The following is a 12,592-nucleotide window of genomic DNA, read 5'->3' as shown; positions in this document are numbered from 1 at the left end:
AAGACACAGCTGTCTCCAATTACCCATTCCTTCAGAAGCTATATAAAAGCCAGTGTTCTGTTCAGGAGAGAGATTTTGCTGGAGTTCATTGCTGGGAAGTCATTGCAGAGCGATTGATTGTGATAGGGAGATTTTGCTGCAGGTTGATTTTGCAGAGGTCATTGCAGAGCAATTGAATGTGTTAGTTGTTGGTAGCAGTTGGTATGTTCTGTGAGTTTGTTGCTCAGATAGAGCTTATTTGATGTCCTTTGTTTCTTAGTTTGTTTGTGAAATTGTTTAATATTCTGTTTCATTTGTTCCCAGGGGGGAGTGCTTAAGCAAGAGGCCCGCGGGCATACATATATAGTATATTCATTGTCTATGCACAATAGGTAAGACCTGGGCACCAGGTGGTTAGGGTGCTAAATTAGGTAAGTATTGTTTTTTTATTTTTTACCTTTATTTAACTAGGCAAGTCAGTTAAGAACAAATTCTTATTTTCAATGACGGCCTAGGAACAGTGGGTTAACTGCCTGTTCAGGGGCAGAACGACAGATTTGTACCTAGTCAGCTCGGGGATTTGAACTAGGCTACCCTGCCGCCTTGGTTAGGCGAGAGGGGGCTTTGAGATTTACTTTCTTTGCTTTGCTTCCGTCCAGCCCCTTTTCCCCATATTACCGTGTAAAGGAATAAAGTCCTTGTAAACGGTACCACATTCTGTCTGTTGTCATCCTTACTCACGCCTACAGTCCATACCTTTTTCACTTCACGGAGAGTTTAGTTGTAGCACGGTGTTGCGTTCCCTCTTCATAGAGGCGTACGTAACAATCCTTAACTTCGGCGATGTCATTTACAAAATAGCCTCCAACACTCTGCTCAGTAAGTTGGATGTAGTCTATCACAGTGCCATTCGTTTTGTCACCAAAGCCCCATAACCTGTATGCTCTCGTTGGCTGGCCCTCTCTACATATTTGTCGCCAAACCCACTGGTTCCAGGTCATCTATAAGTCGTTGCTAGGTAAAGCCCCGCCTTATCTCAGCTCGCTGTTCACCGTACCAAAATCCACCCGTAGCACGCGCTCCAGCAGGTATATTTCACTGGTCATCCCCAAAGCCAACACTTACTTTGGCCGCCTTTCCTTCCAGTTGTCTGCTGCCGATGACTGGAGTGAATTGCAAAAATCACTAATTTTAAGCATCAGCTATCAGAGCAGCTTACCGATCACTGTACCTGTACACAGCCAATCTGTAAATAGCACACCCACCTACCTCATCCCCATATTGTTATTTATCCTCTTGCTCTGTTTCAACCCAGTATGTCTACTTGCAAATCATTCCAAGATGGCGTAGCAGTGAAGACGTGTTTGTTTGTCCTCTCGTGTACTTTTGTATTTTTTGTATATATATTTCAATTTATTTTCTCTTTCTCTTTTCGATTTTTAATTCGATTATACCTTCCGGTAACCTGCCTCACCCAATGTGATACGGAATCGCTATTATTTTCAATTTTGGAACACATTCAAGAACCTCCAGAAGCTAACCAGCTAATTAGTTACAAGCTATTTAGTCATTGTTCGCCACTGCTAGCGGCTTTTACCTTCTGCACAGATACCAGCCCTGTTTTTAGCCTGGATAATTACTCGCTAGTCTACCAGTATCGGACTGTCTCTCCACAACAACGCCGGATTCCTGCCATAATCCCTGGACCACTACTGCTGATCTTCACAGCTAGCTTGCAGCTAGCTAGCTCACAGCTAGCACTCACCGTGGCACCCAGTACCGAAGCTACCCCTGAGGCCCACCTCCCGGGCCTACTCAGCTGAACCCCACTCATACACAGTTTGAGCCCAATACTCCACCGGATCCTTGCTGTAAACTCTGGACCTTGGCACTGGATTACCATTGCTATAGTGGCTAACGCCACTGCCACAAAGCTAGCACCAGTTACCTGTGAACCAGGCGCATCTCCTGGCTAGCAAACTAAATTCTACAATACCTCTTTCGCCATCTGGCTTGGATTCTCTGTCGACACGGGGCCCCGCCGCACCACCACGACTGGTCTGCCGACGAATACTCCATCCGCTGTGCCTTCAACCGGCCTCCATCGGAGCAGACGCTCCTACTAGCCCGGGCTACTAACTTTAAACGCTGTGTCGCTAGCGTAGTGGCGGCTTCCCTGTTCCATCTACTGCTGCCACCTGGACACTATGATCACTTGGCTACATAGCTGATGCCTGCTGGACTGTCCATTAATCACGGTACTCCATTCTGTTTAGTTATCATTGTTTTGAACCTTGCCTGGTTCACCAACTACTTTGCAGACAGAGTTCAGTGTGTCAAATCGGAGGGCATGTTGTCCGGTCCTCTGGCAGTCTCTATGGGGTTGTCACAGGGTTCAATTCTCGGGTTCACATGGTTCAATACTCTTTTCTCTGTATATATCAATGATGTTGCTCTTGCTGTGGGCGATTCCCTGATCCACTTCTACGCAGACGAAACCATTCTGTATACTTCTGGCCCTTCCTTGGACACTGTGCTATCTAACCTCCAAACGAGCTTCAATGTCATACAACACTCCTTCCGTGGCCTCCAACTGCTCTTAAACGCTAGTAAAGCCAAATGCATGCTTTTCAACCGTTCGCTGCCTGCACCCGCACGCCCGACTAGCATCACCACCCTGGATGGTTCCGACCTAGAATATGTGGACATCTATAAGTACCTAGGTGTCTGGCTAGACTGTAAACTCTCCTTCCAGACTCATATCAAACATCTCCAATCTAAAATCAAATCTAGAGTCGGCTTTCTATTTCGCAACAAAGCCTCCTTCACTCACGCTGCCAAACTTACCCTAGTAAAACTGACTATCCTACCGATCCTCGACTTCGGCGATGTCATCTACAAAATAGCTTCCAATACTCTACTCAGCAAACTGGATGCAGTTTATCAAAGTGCCATCCGTTTTGTTACTAAAGCACCTTATACCACCCACCACTGCGACCTGTATGCTCTAGTCGGCTGGCCCTCGCTACATATTCGTTGCCAGACCCACTGGCTCCAGGTCATCTACAAGTCCATGCTAGGTAAAGCTCCGCCTTATCTCAGTTCACTGGTCACGATGGCAACACCCACCCGTAGCACGTGCTCCAGCAGGTGTATCTCACTGATCATCCCTAAAGCCAACACCTCATTTGGCCGCCTTTCCTTCCATTTCTCTGCTGCCTGTGACTGGAACGAATTGCAAAAATCGCTGAAGTTGGAGACTTTTATCTCGCTCACCAACTTTAAACATCGGCTATCTGAGCAGCTAACCGATCGCTGCAGCTGTACATAGTCCATCGGTAAATAGCCCACCCAATTTACCTACCTCATCCCCATACTGTTTTTATTTATTTTCTTTTCTGCTCTTTTGCACACCAGAATCTCTCCCTGCACATGACCATCTGATCATTTATCACTCCAGTGTTAATCTGCTAAATTGTAATTATTCGCTTACCACCTCATGCCTTTTGCACACAATGTATATACTATTTTTTTGTTTTTCTACTGTGTTATTGACTTGTTTATTGTTTACTCCATGTGTAACTCTGTGTTGTCTGTTCACACTGCTATGCTTTATCTTGGCCAGGTCGCAGTTGTAAATGAGAACTTGTTCTCAACTAGCCTACCTGGTTAAATAAAGGTGAAATAAAAATAAATCAAATAACAAATCATCATCTACATCTATCACTCCAGTGTTAATGCTAAATTGTAATTATTTTGCCTCTATGGACTATTTATTGCCTTACCTCCCTACTCTTCTACATTTGCACACACTGTACATAGATGTTTTTATAGTGTTATTGTCTGTACATTTGTTTATGTGTAACTCTGTGTTGTTTTTGTCGCACTGCTTTGTTTCATCTTGGCCAGGTCGCAGTTGTATATGAGAACTTGTTCTCAACTGGCCTACCTGGTTAAATAAAGGTGAAATAAATACAATATATTTTTTTTTTAAACACCTGAGCCACTACCTGTTCACCCAGCTTCCATCAGAAGGTGAGGTCAGTACAGGTGCATCAGAGCTGGGACACATAGATTGAAAAACAGCTATCAGATTTAACAGCCACCACCAGCACAGAGAGGTGGCTGCCTACCTACAAACTTGATATCATTGGCCACTTTAATAAACGGATCACTAGTCACTTTAATAATGCCACTTTAAGAATGTTTACATTCCGCGCATTACTCATTTCATCTTTATTTAACCTTTATTTAACGAGGCAAGTCGGTTAAGAATAAATTCTTATTTACAATGACGGCCTAGGAACTGTGGGTTTTGTTCAGGGGCGGAACGACAGATTCAGGGATTCAATCTAGCAACCTTTCGGTTACTGGCCCAACACTCTAACAACTAGGCTACCTGCCGCCCCATGTACAGTGCCTTGCGAAAGTATTCGGCCCCCTTGAACTTTGCGACCTTTTGCCACATTTCAGGCTTCAAACATAAAGATATAAAACTGTATTTTTTTGTGAAGAATCAACAACAAGTGGGACACAATCATGAAGTGGAATGACATTTATTGGATATTTCAAACTTTTTTAACAAATCAAAAACTGAAAAATTGGGCGTGCAAAATTATTCAGCCCCTTTACTTTCAGTGCAGCAAACTCTCTCCAGAAGTTCAGTGAGGATCTCTGAATGATCCAATGTTGACCTAAATGACTAATGATGATAAATACAATCCACCTGTGTGTAATCAAGTCTCCGTATAAATGCACCTGCACTGTGATAGTCTCAGAGGTCTGTTAAAAGCGCAGAGAGCATCATTAAGAACAAGAAACACACCAGGCAGGTCCGAGATACTGTTGTGAAGAAGTTTAAAGCCGGATTTGGATACAAAAAGATTTCCCAAGCTTTAAACATCCCAAGGAGCACTGTGCAAGCGATAATATTGAAATGGAAGGAGTATTAGACCACTGAAAATCTACCAAGACCTGGCCGTCCCTCTAAACTTTCAGCTCATACAAGGAGAAGACTGATCAGAGATGCAGCCAAGAGGCCCATGATCACTCTGGATGAACTGCAGAGATCTACAGCTGAGGTGGGAGACTCTGTCCATAGGACAACAATCAGTCGTATATTGCACAAATCTGGCCTTTGGAAGAGTGGCAAGAAGAAAGCCATTTCTTAAAGATATCCATAAAAAGTGTTGTTTAATGTTTGCCACAAGCCACCTGGGAGACACACCAAACATGTGGAAGAAGGTGCTCTGATCAGATGAAACCAAAATTGAACTTTTTGGCAACAATGCAAAACGTTATGTTTGGCGTAAAAGCAACACAGCTGAACACACCATCCCCACTGTCAAACATGGTGGTGGCAGCATCATGGTTTGGGCCTGCTTTTCTTCAGCAGGGACAAGGAAGATGGTTAAAATTGATGGGAAGATGGATAGAGCCAAATACAGGACCATTCTGGAAGAAAACCTGATGGAGTCTGCAAAAGACCTGAGACTGGGACGGAGATTTGTCTTCCAACAAGACAATGATCCAAAACATAAAGCAAAATCTACAATGGAATGGTTCAAAAATAAACATATCCAGGTGTTAGAATGGCCAAGTCAAAGTCCAGACCTGAATCCAATTGAGAATCTGTGGAAAGAACTGAAAACTGCTGTTCACAAATGCTCTCCATCCAACCTCACTGAGCTCGAGCTGTTTTGCAAGGAGGAATGGGAAAAAATGTCAGTCTCTCGATGTGCAAAACTGATAGAGACATACCCCAAGCTGTAATCGCAGCAAAAGGTGGCGCTACAAAGTATTAACTTAAGGGGGCTGAATAATTTTGCACGCCCAATTTTTCAGTTTTTGATTTGTTAAAGTTTGAAATATCCAATAAATGTCGTTCCACTTCATGATTGTGTCCCACTTGTTGTTGATTCTTCACAAAAAAATACAGTTTTATATCTTTATGTTTGAAGCCTGAAATGTGGCAAAAGGTTGCAAAGTTCAAGGGGGCCGAATACTTTCGCAAGGCACTGTATATACTGTATACTTCACTATCTATTCTTTACTATCTATTGCATCTTAGCCACTCTGTCACTGCTCATCCATATATTTTATACTTATATATTCTCATCCTATTCCTTTACTAGATTGTGGGTATTAGGTTTTGTTGTGGAATTTGTTAGATATTAGGTTTTTGTTGTGGAATTGTTAGATATTACCTGTTAGATACTGCTGCACTGTCGTAATCTAGAAGCATAAGCATTTCGCTACACTCCCAGTAACATCTGCTATCCATGTGTATGTGACTAATAAAACTTGATTTGGTTTGCTCTCTGGGCCCGCCGGAAAGGCAGGGTCTCTACCTTCAGAAACATGAAACCGGGTGCACCTACCGTCAACACCGCTAGACAAATAAATTCAGTATAGCAACGCAAGGCTTTATTGTTGTTTTTTCACAGAAATATTTGGCGATCGACTAGGAATGCCTTGGTCGCGATCGACCAGTTGGTGACCACTGCCCTAACATATTATCAGCTATACAGATCAATGGTAGTCAATTAACTCCAAAGCTCAGTCCGGATAACTACTCTTTTAATTGCTTGTTTTGTCATATTCTTCAGCCCATCGCATCTATTGACTTTCATCCTCCACTTTGTTTTCAGAGGATTCATCTAAACCTAGCACCCATACTAGATACATTATATTGCTGCATTGTACGTTTGACCTCCCTGACCCGCTAAGCTCCCTCTTAAAGCCCCTCACCATGTCCTTTCCTGAAACATGATTTTATTCGGTTTAGATCATCCCCCTATTTGCTCTGTCATGTGTTGGTGTCAGCAGATGGTGTGTGTGTGTGTGTGCATGGAGGCAGAGTGACGCCCAGCTCACTCACAGCTATCTGGCCTAGCTCATAGGCCTCTTTGTCTGTCCTCCACGCCCCGTCAAAGGTGGTCCGTACCCCCCTCACACACCACGCCCGCCTATGGAGCGACCCCCCCCCCCCCCCCCCCACATCACCTCTCTAGGGGTGTTGAAATAGGATTGAGTGCATTATTTTGGGTAACATGGCTGTCAGAGTTCATCTCCCTTCTCTCTTTCGCTCTCGATCCCCCCCCCCCCCCCCCCCTCGCCTCCCTATCTTAATGAAAATGTTAGGCTGAGTGAGGGAAAGAAAGAGAGGGAGTGGCCAGTTGGGGCTTGGCTTATTTCCAGGCCCTGGCGCCTCAGCACCACACTTAGTTCCAGCTCAGTGCCCACAGTAGGCAAGGCTGCCCCAGCTTCACTGTGACCCCCTCGACTGAGGACCACTCCTAGCTCATTCCCAGCAAACCTTTGATTTCTCTTTTCTTCACCCGCTCCCTCCCCCCTTTTTGGAAATAGCTTTATAAGGCAGCGTTTGGGAATTGATTTGTCAAAGACGGACACACGGAGATCCAAATGAGTCCCTGCCTGGCCGACCACTGTCCTTAAGATACCTCTCCCTCTACCCCTCAGCTTCTCCACAAAGCATCCTCTTCACATGGATGTTTTTGTGTTTCACCGACTCAAGTCCTGAATTTCCTGTAATTCCGAAGAAGAAGACTAATTGCTTCATTTTTCATTCTCTCTTTGTCATTGCGCCATTAGTCTTACTTTCCTCTGTGATTATCTAGTTGTGGATAATATACAAACCCACATATTGGTAATTTTGCACTCAATACTTCAACGCGTAATACTTTAATAAGAAATGTTGTATTTCTTTCAAATCAGTAGCACAATGCTTCACAAATAGTCCAAACACTTTCTGGTTGGTCATTTAGAAATCCACCCAGGCTATTACAGCTTGTAATGGCCTCTACTTCCAACTCAGCGAGACCTCTAAGTGGTACAGTAACAAAGCCTTTTAGCCGTGTGAGAGAGAGGGAAAATGAGATGGGAGTGAAGAGTTCCTCTTGACAAACTCACTGACTTCACCTGACATTGAGACTTTGCCTGTGTCCCGAATGACACCACATTCCCTACGGAGTGCACCGGGCTGGTAGTGCACTACATGTGGAATAGGGTGCCATTTGGGATGCAAGCCCTTTTTCCCACCGCGGTTGCCCCCGACTCTAACCCAGTGAAGTGGGTTGGATGGAAGGACAGATCCCGCCCCCGCTGATGCTGCTGTTATGAAGTCTGTTCTGAGTGAGAGGAGGAGAGCTGTAGAGAACATGTTAGTCCCTGTTACTCACGGTAACTGTACGAAGAGCGTTACATCATTCAGACATATTATAGTCGTTTGTTAGTTAACAATACTATGTGATTTTACACACACACACAGTCACACTCACGTTCACCTCCCAGGTCCATGTCAGCAGGAATCCTGTTGTGATTGGTACTGAGGTGGAGAGGAGGGAGGCCTTGGCCCAGCCAGTCAGCCAGCCAGTCTTTAGAAGGAGCATGCTGTTAGCCACCTCCCGCTATCTTTCTTTAATTGCTATGGCTGTAGCTCTCTCCTCTCTGTCTCTCCTCTCTTTGTAGCCTGTCCCAGACATGCTGGCCAAGATGTTAGTCTGCAAAGCACAGCCAATCAATACTCTCCCATTTGAAGAAGTCTAAGGTCACAGAGAGTGTGAATTGTTTTGTTAGATAGTCAAAGGTCAGGCAATAATCCTTTTTTTTAACCACTTCCCGCCTGGAATTGATCAGTTTCACCTCCTAGCTAGGAGGAGGGCGATGGCTGCGCGGGCTGCCTACCACTGTGGTTATTCCAACTGACATCCTATGGTGAGTTAATAGCATGATTCACAGGGAGGGTAGAGGGCTCTTCTTCTCTGGTGCTTAGTATTTGTGGATGTGTGTGTGTGTGTGGCTCAGTAGAATCACCATCAAACATATGTTAAGATGGAGATTCTCAAGTTTCTGTTAGTGTGTGTGCACGTGAGTGAGTGTCTGTTTCGGTTCAGGGGGGTAACCCAGCAGGGCTAGCTAAATTGGCCCCTGCTGTTTCTCCCAGTTCACATTAAACAGGAGAGAGGGGGTGGATCTGTGATCAACGCAACACCTTAGAGACATGAATGAAACATACACTGAGTGTACAAACATTAGGAACACCTGCTCTTTCCATGACAAAGACTGACCAGGTGAAAGCTATGATCCCTTATTGATGTCACCTGTTAAATCCATTTCAATCAGTGTATATGAAGGGGAGGAGACGGGTTTAAAGAAGGATTTTTAAGCCTTGAGATAATTGAGACATGGATTGTGAATGGAAAAGGCAAAATATGTGAGCGAGGTATGGTAGTAGGTGCCAGGCGCACCGGTTTGAGTGTGTCAAGAACTGCAACGCTGCTGGGTTTTTCACTCTCAACAGTTTCCTGTGTGTATCAAGAATGGTCCACCCAAAGAACATCCAGCCAACTTGACACAACTATGGGATGCATTGGAGTCTAAATGGGCCAGCATCCCTGTGGAATGCTTTCGACACCATGTAGAGTCCATGCCGCTACGAATTGAGGCTGGTCCTGAGGGCAAAAGGGAGTGGAAGGTGTTCCCGAATGTTTTGTACACTCAGTGTATATACACAACTATACACACAGTTAAATAAGAGTTTCACGTGCTAAATAGCCTGTTGTTGAATCAAGTCAAATCAAGTTGTATTTGTCACATGCGCCAAATACAACAGTGAAATGCTTACTTACAAGCCCTCAACCAACAATGCAGTTTTAAGAAAAATAAGTGTTAAGTAAAAAAATAGATAAGTGAAAAATACTAGAGGTGGATCAGCCTTGCTACACAGCCGTGGTTACAACCAGCAACAGTAGAGAGTAGACTGGGAAGAGGAAGTTGAATAGTAAATAACTTACCTAATATGATTACCACTAGGCTGTTTTGCTGCGGACGATAGCACATCATTTTGACCTGTGATGTAACATTGGTCCTATTTTAATGGTTACTAATATGCCCTAAGACTGCAGCGGCTTGTAGTAGCTTCCTGATTCCAGTCAGAACGACTTCTATTGAACTTAAAACTGTATTTATGTTGTATGTATAACACAGAACATGGTGTATTTCTCTTATGAATGTCATATTTGTGTTTTCTAAAACACGTTCTCAAATATAGGTTGTTTCAGTGCATGTTTTTCAAATTATTTTTTTCCCCCCTTCTTCAAACAGATCCATAATTGTAATTTCAGAAGTTTGTTTTGGTTATTAGAGCTTCTCACAGAGAAAGACAAGTCAATCAGAGTGTCGGTAGCCCAGGGGGGGTCGATATTTCTAATATGAGTGGTGTGTTTGCAGACGAGCAGTTTTTGGGGGGCCTAATGAATGGCACCTGTATTGATCTCCATGGGAAATGTTTGTATGATACAGGAATCGTTTAAAAGGGGGAGTTGGCGGGGGGGGTGACATTATAGGTGCGGGGTTTTATAGGAGGGGGGAAGATAGAGGGATCAAGATTGGGTATTGACGAAAGGGCCAGGCCAACTGAGCCGGGAGAGCTTGAAATAAACCCGCGGCGCGCACTCAGTCATTACAGTGGGCCGCGCTGGCCCCGCTCAACCTTGAGCCAGTCGATAAGCTATTATAACCATGCAAATTGTGGCCAAATAAGAGACCTGACATATCGGTATTATATTCTTCTGCAGCCACCGGGTTATACATCATTATCAGGAGCCAGGCAACAATATGCATTATGCTTACCGTTGTGTTGGCATGACGCGCGCTGCATGGCCTGTACAGAACAGAGAATGGATTTGGAGCGGCGGGGGAGGGGGGGGTCGGGGGCTGAGTTGTGGAGGTGGAGGACACAGGTTAGCCACCCTGATGGCTGTTGTGTCCCAGACCACCTCTGTTGTCTCTCTAGGAGGGTGGGCGGCGGGGAGAGTTGCCAGGTGATTTACTGGCATTGGCAGTGCGGTGCGGCCTCGCGCGGTGTGGCGGTGGCTGATGTAATGTGGGCTAAAGGCTATGTAAACACTGGGGTGACCTTGGTCTCCGATTTGTCAATAGAGGTACGGTGGAGAACAGAGAGGGGGATTGTAGGTGATCTCGGCACAGTGCCCTGCCTGTGAAAGTGAAGCCCTCTACAGCGAGCGAGGTCCGCGGCTGTGATAACCTCATGCTCCCCAGTACATTAGGTGTCCTCCTCTCGGCTCCGCTCTGCATGCTGGAAAGGTCTCCATAAACACTGGCAACAGAGACAAACAGTGTGCTATTGATTGGTGGAGGTTGGAGAGGTGAGGGGCGCTGTGCTATGGCAGGCCTGGGAGACAGAGAGAGATAGCAGCATGTTTATCAGGACTCAGGAGCCTGTTACTGTCTAAGTGGCCCTGCTCTTTGATCTCCCAGGCCTTGGCCCTCACTGGAGGAGCAGGTCGAACTCTCCACCCTGACCTTTGACCTCAGTGCTGTTCCTCACCCCACACATAGAAATACAACCTCCCCTCCCATTATTATCTGCCTATCCAGCTAGCTCCATGTCTGTGAAAGCTGTTGTCTAATGCCGCAGTAGCTAGTGCTGTACCGTAACTCCTCTTAATCTCCCCTCAATGATGTCAGAACGCCACCGCGCTGCTGAACCAAGCCCGCAGTTTTCACCAACAGCGCAGTCGGGGAGGAGGGTGGAGAGGCAGAGAAGCTCTTCCTCCACCAACCAGCCGCCAAGCCTCAGGCCCGGCCACCCGCCCATCCGTCTCTGATTCGCTGAGCTTGCTGCATTCTAAAGCACACACATTTGTTCCACCAAGTTTTGCGATGGCTTGCAGATGGGCAGCGATTAATCAGAGAGGTAACTGTGAAGTAGTTTGCAATTAGACTGGAAAGCTCTGAAGCATGCTAATTGAATCAGAAAATGAGAGACAGTACGTGTCCTGTAATTGGCTGGCTCCCATGCAGCAGGTGCCAGCCTACTCGACTGTGGAACAAGGTATTTAAGTCACATTAGCCGGAGTCAAAATATTCCTTGATATGGAACAGTTAGATTTTCTGCTTGTTTTCACCACCGATGTCACCGCCAGCCTGGCCGTCTCGCGGCGCAATTACGGCAGGCGGGGCGCAGGAAATGGGCTCTCGGCAATGCATGCCCCAGCCACCGCTCCGGAAAAATACATGAAGGGAGAAAACAAAACGCGGCGTGGCAGGAAGTGGCACGTTAGCGCTCCCTGGAATGAGAGAGTGTCCCTTTTGTTTAATGTCACCTGCACATACTAATGTTATACACTTCCATCTGTCATGAGCCATGTTGGAACCTCGTTATTGTCCATTGTGTGGGTGTGGGCGTGCAGGCGTACAGATGTAGGATCTTAATTTGATCACTCTTTTGTAGCTGAGAATTTCCCTGCCCAGCAGGAAATGCAAACATGTAGTGTATTTGAGTTTTAACAAGTCATCTAAAGTTTGTCATTTCCGCTTTGAAATGTCAGACTTGATTTGCCTTAACGAAAAGTGTATCAACCCCTACAAAAATGTCCATTGCTGCAGGATTATTTTGCTGTTGTAGAAAACTGGCTCAAATTAAGATCCTACGTCTGTATGTGTCTATTCTGTGTTCAAAAATGAATGTACTACAATATGCATGTGTGTTTGTATTCACTGTGCATCCATATTGCTGTATTTAATTCTGTGTCAGTGTGTGAGCAGCGTGAGTGAATGATGTTTAGTT

At 45.3% G+C, this 12,592-nt stretch overlaps 1 protein-coding gene across 8 annotated transcripts in view; it reads left to right on the top strand.

Moving 5' to 3' along the window:
- LOC110535712 (family with sequence similarity 172 member A) overlaps positions 1-12,592 on the top strand; it is a 246,421-nt gene that overhangs the window by 196,008 nt on the left and 37,821 nt on the right. The window lies entirely within an intron of this gene.

Source organism: Oncorhynchus mykiss, chromosome 11 (assembly GCF_057628025.1).
Source record: "Oncorhynchus mykiss isolate SJ-2025 chromosome 11, ASM5762802v1, whole genome shotgun sequence".
NCBI classification, from domain to species: domain Eukaryota; kingdom Metazoa; phylum Chordata; class Actinopteri; order Salmoniformes; family Salmonidae; genus Oncorhynchus; species Oncorhynchus mykiss.
The sequence above is the reverse complement of the archived record's forward strand: the minus strand, read 5'-3'. Positions and strand labels throughout refer to the sequence as shown.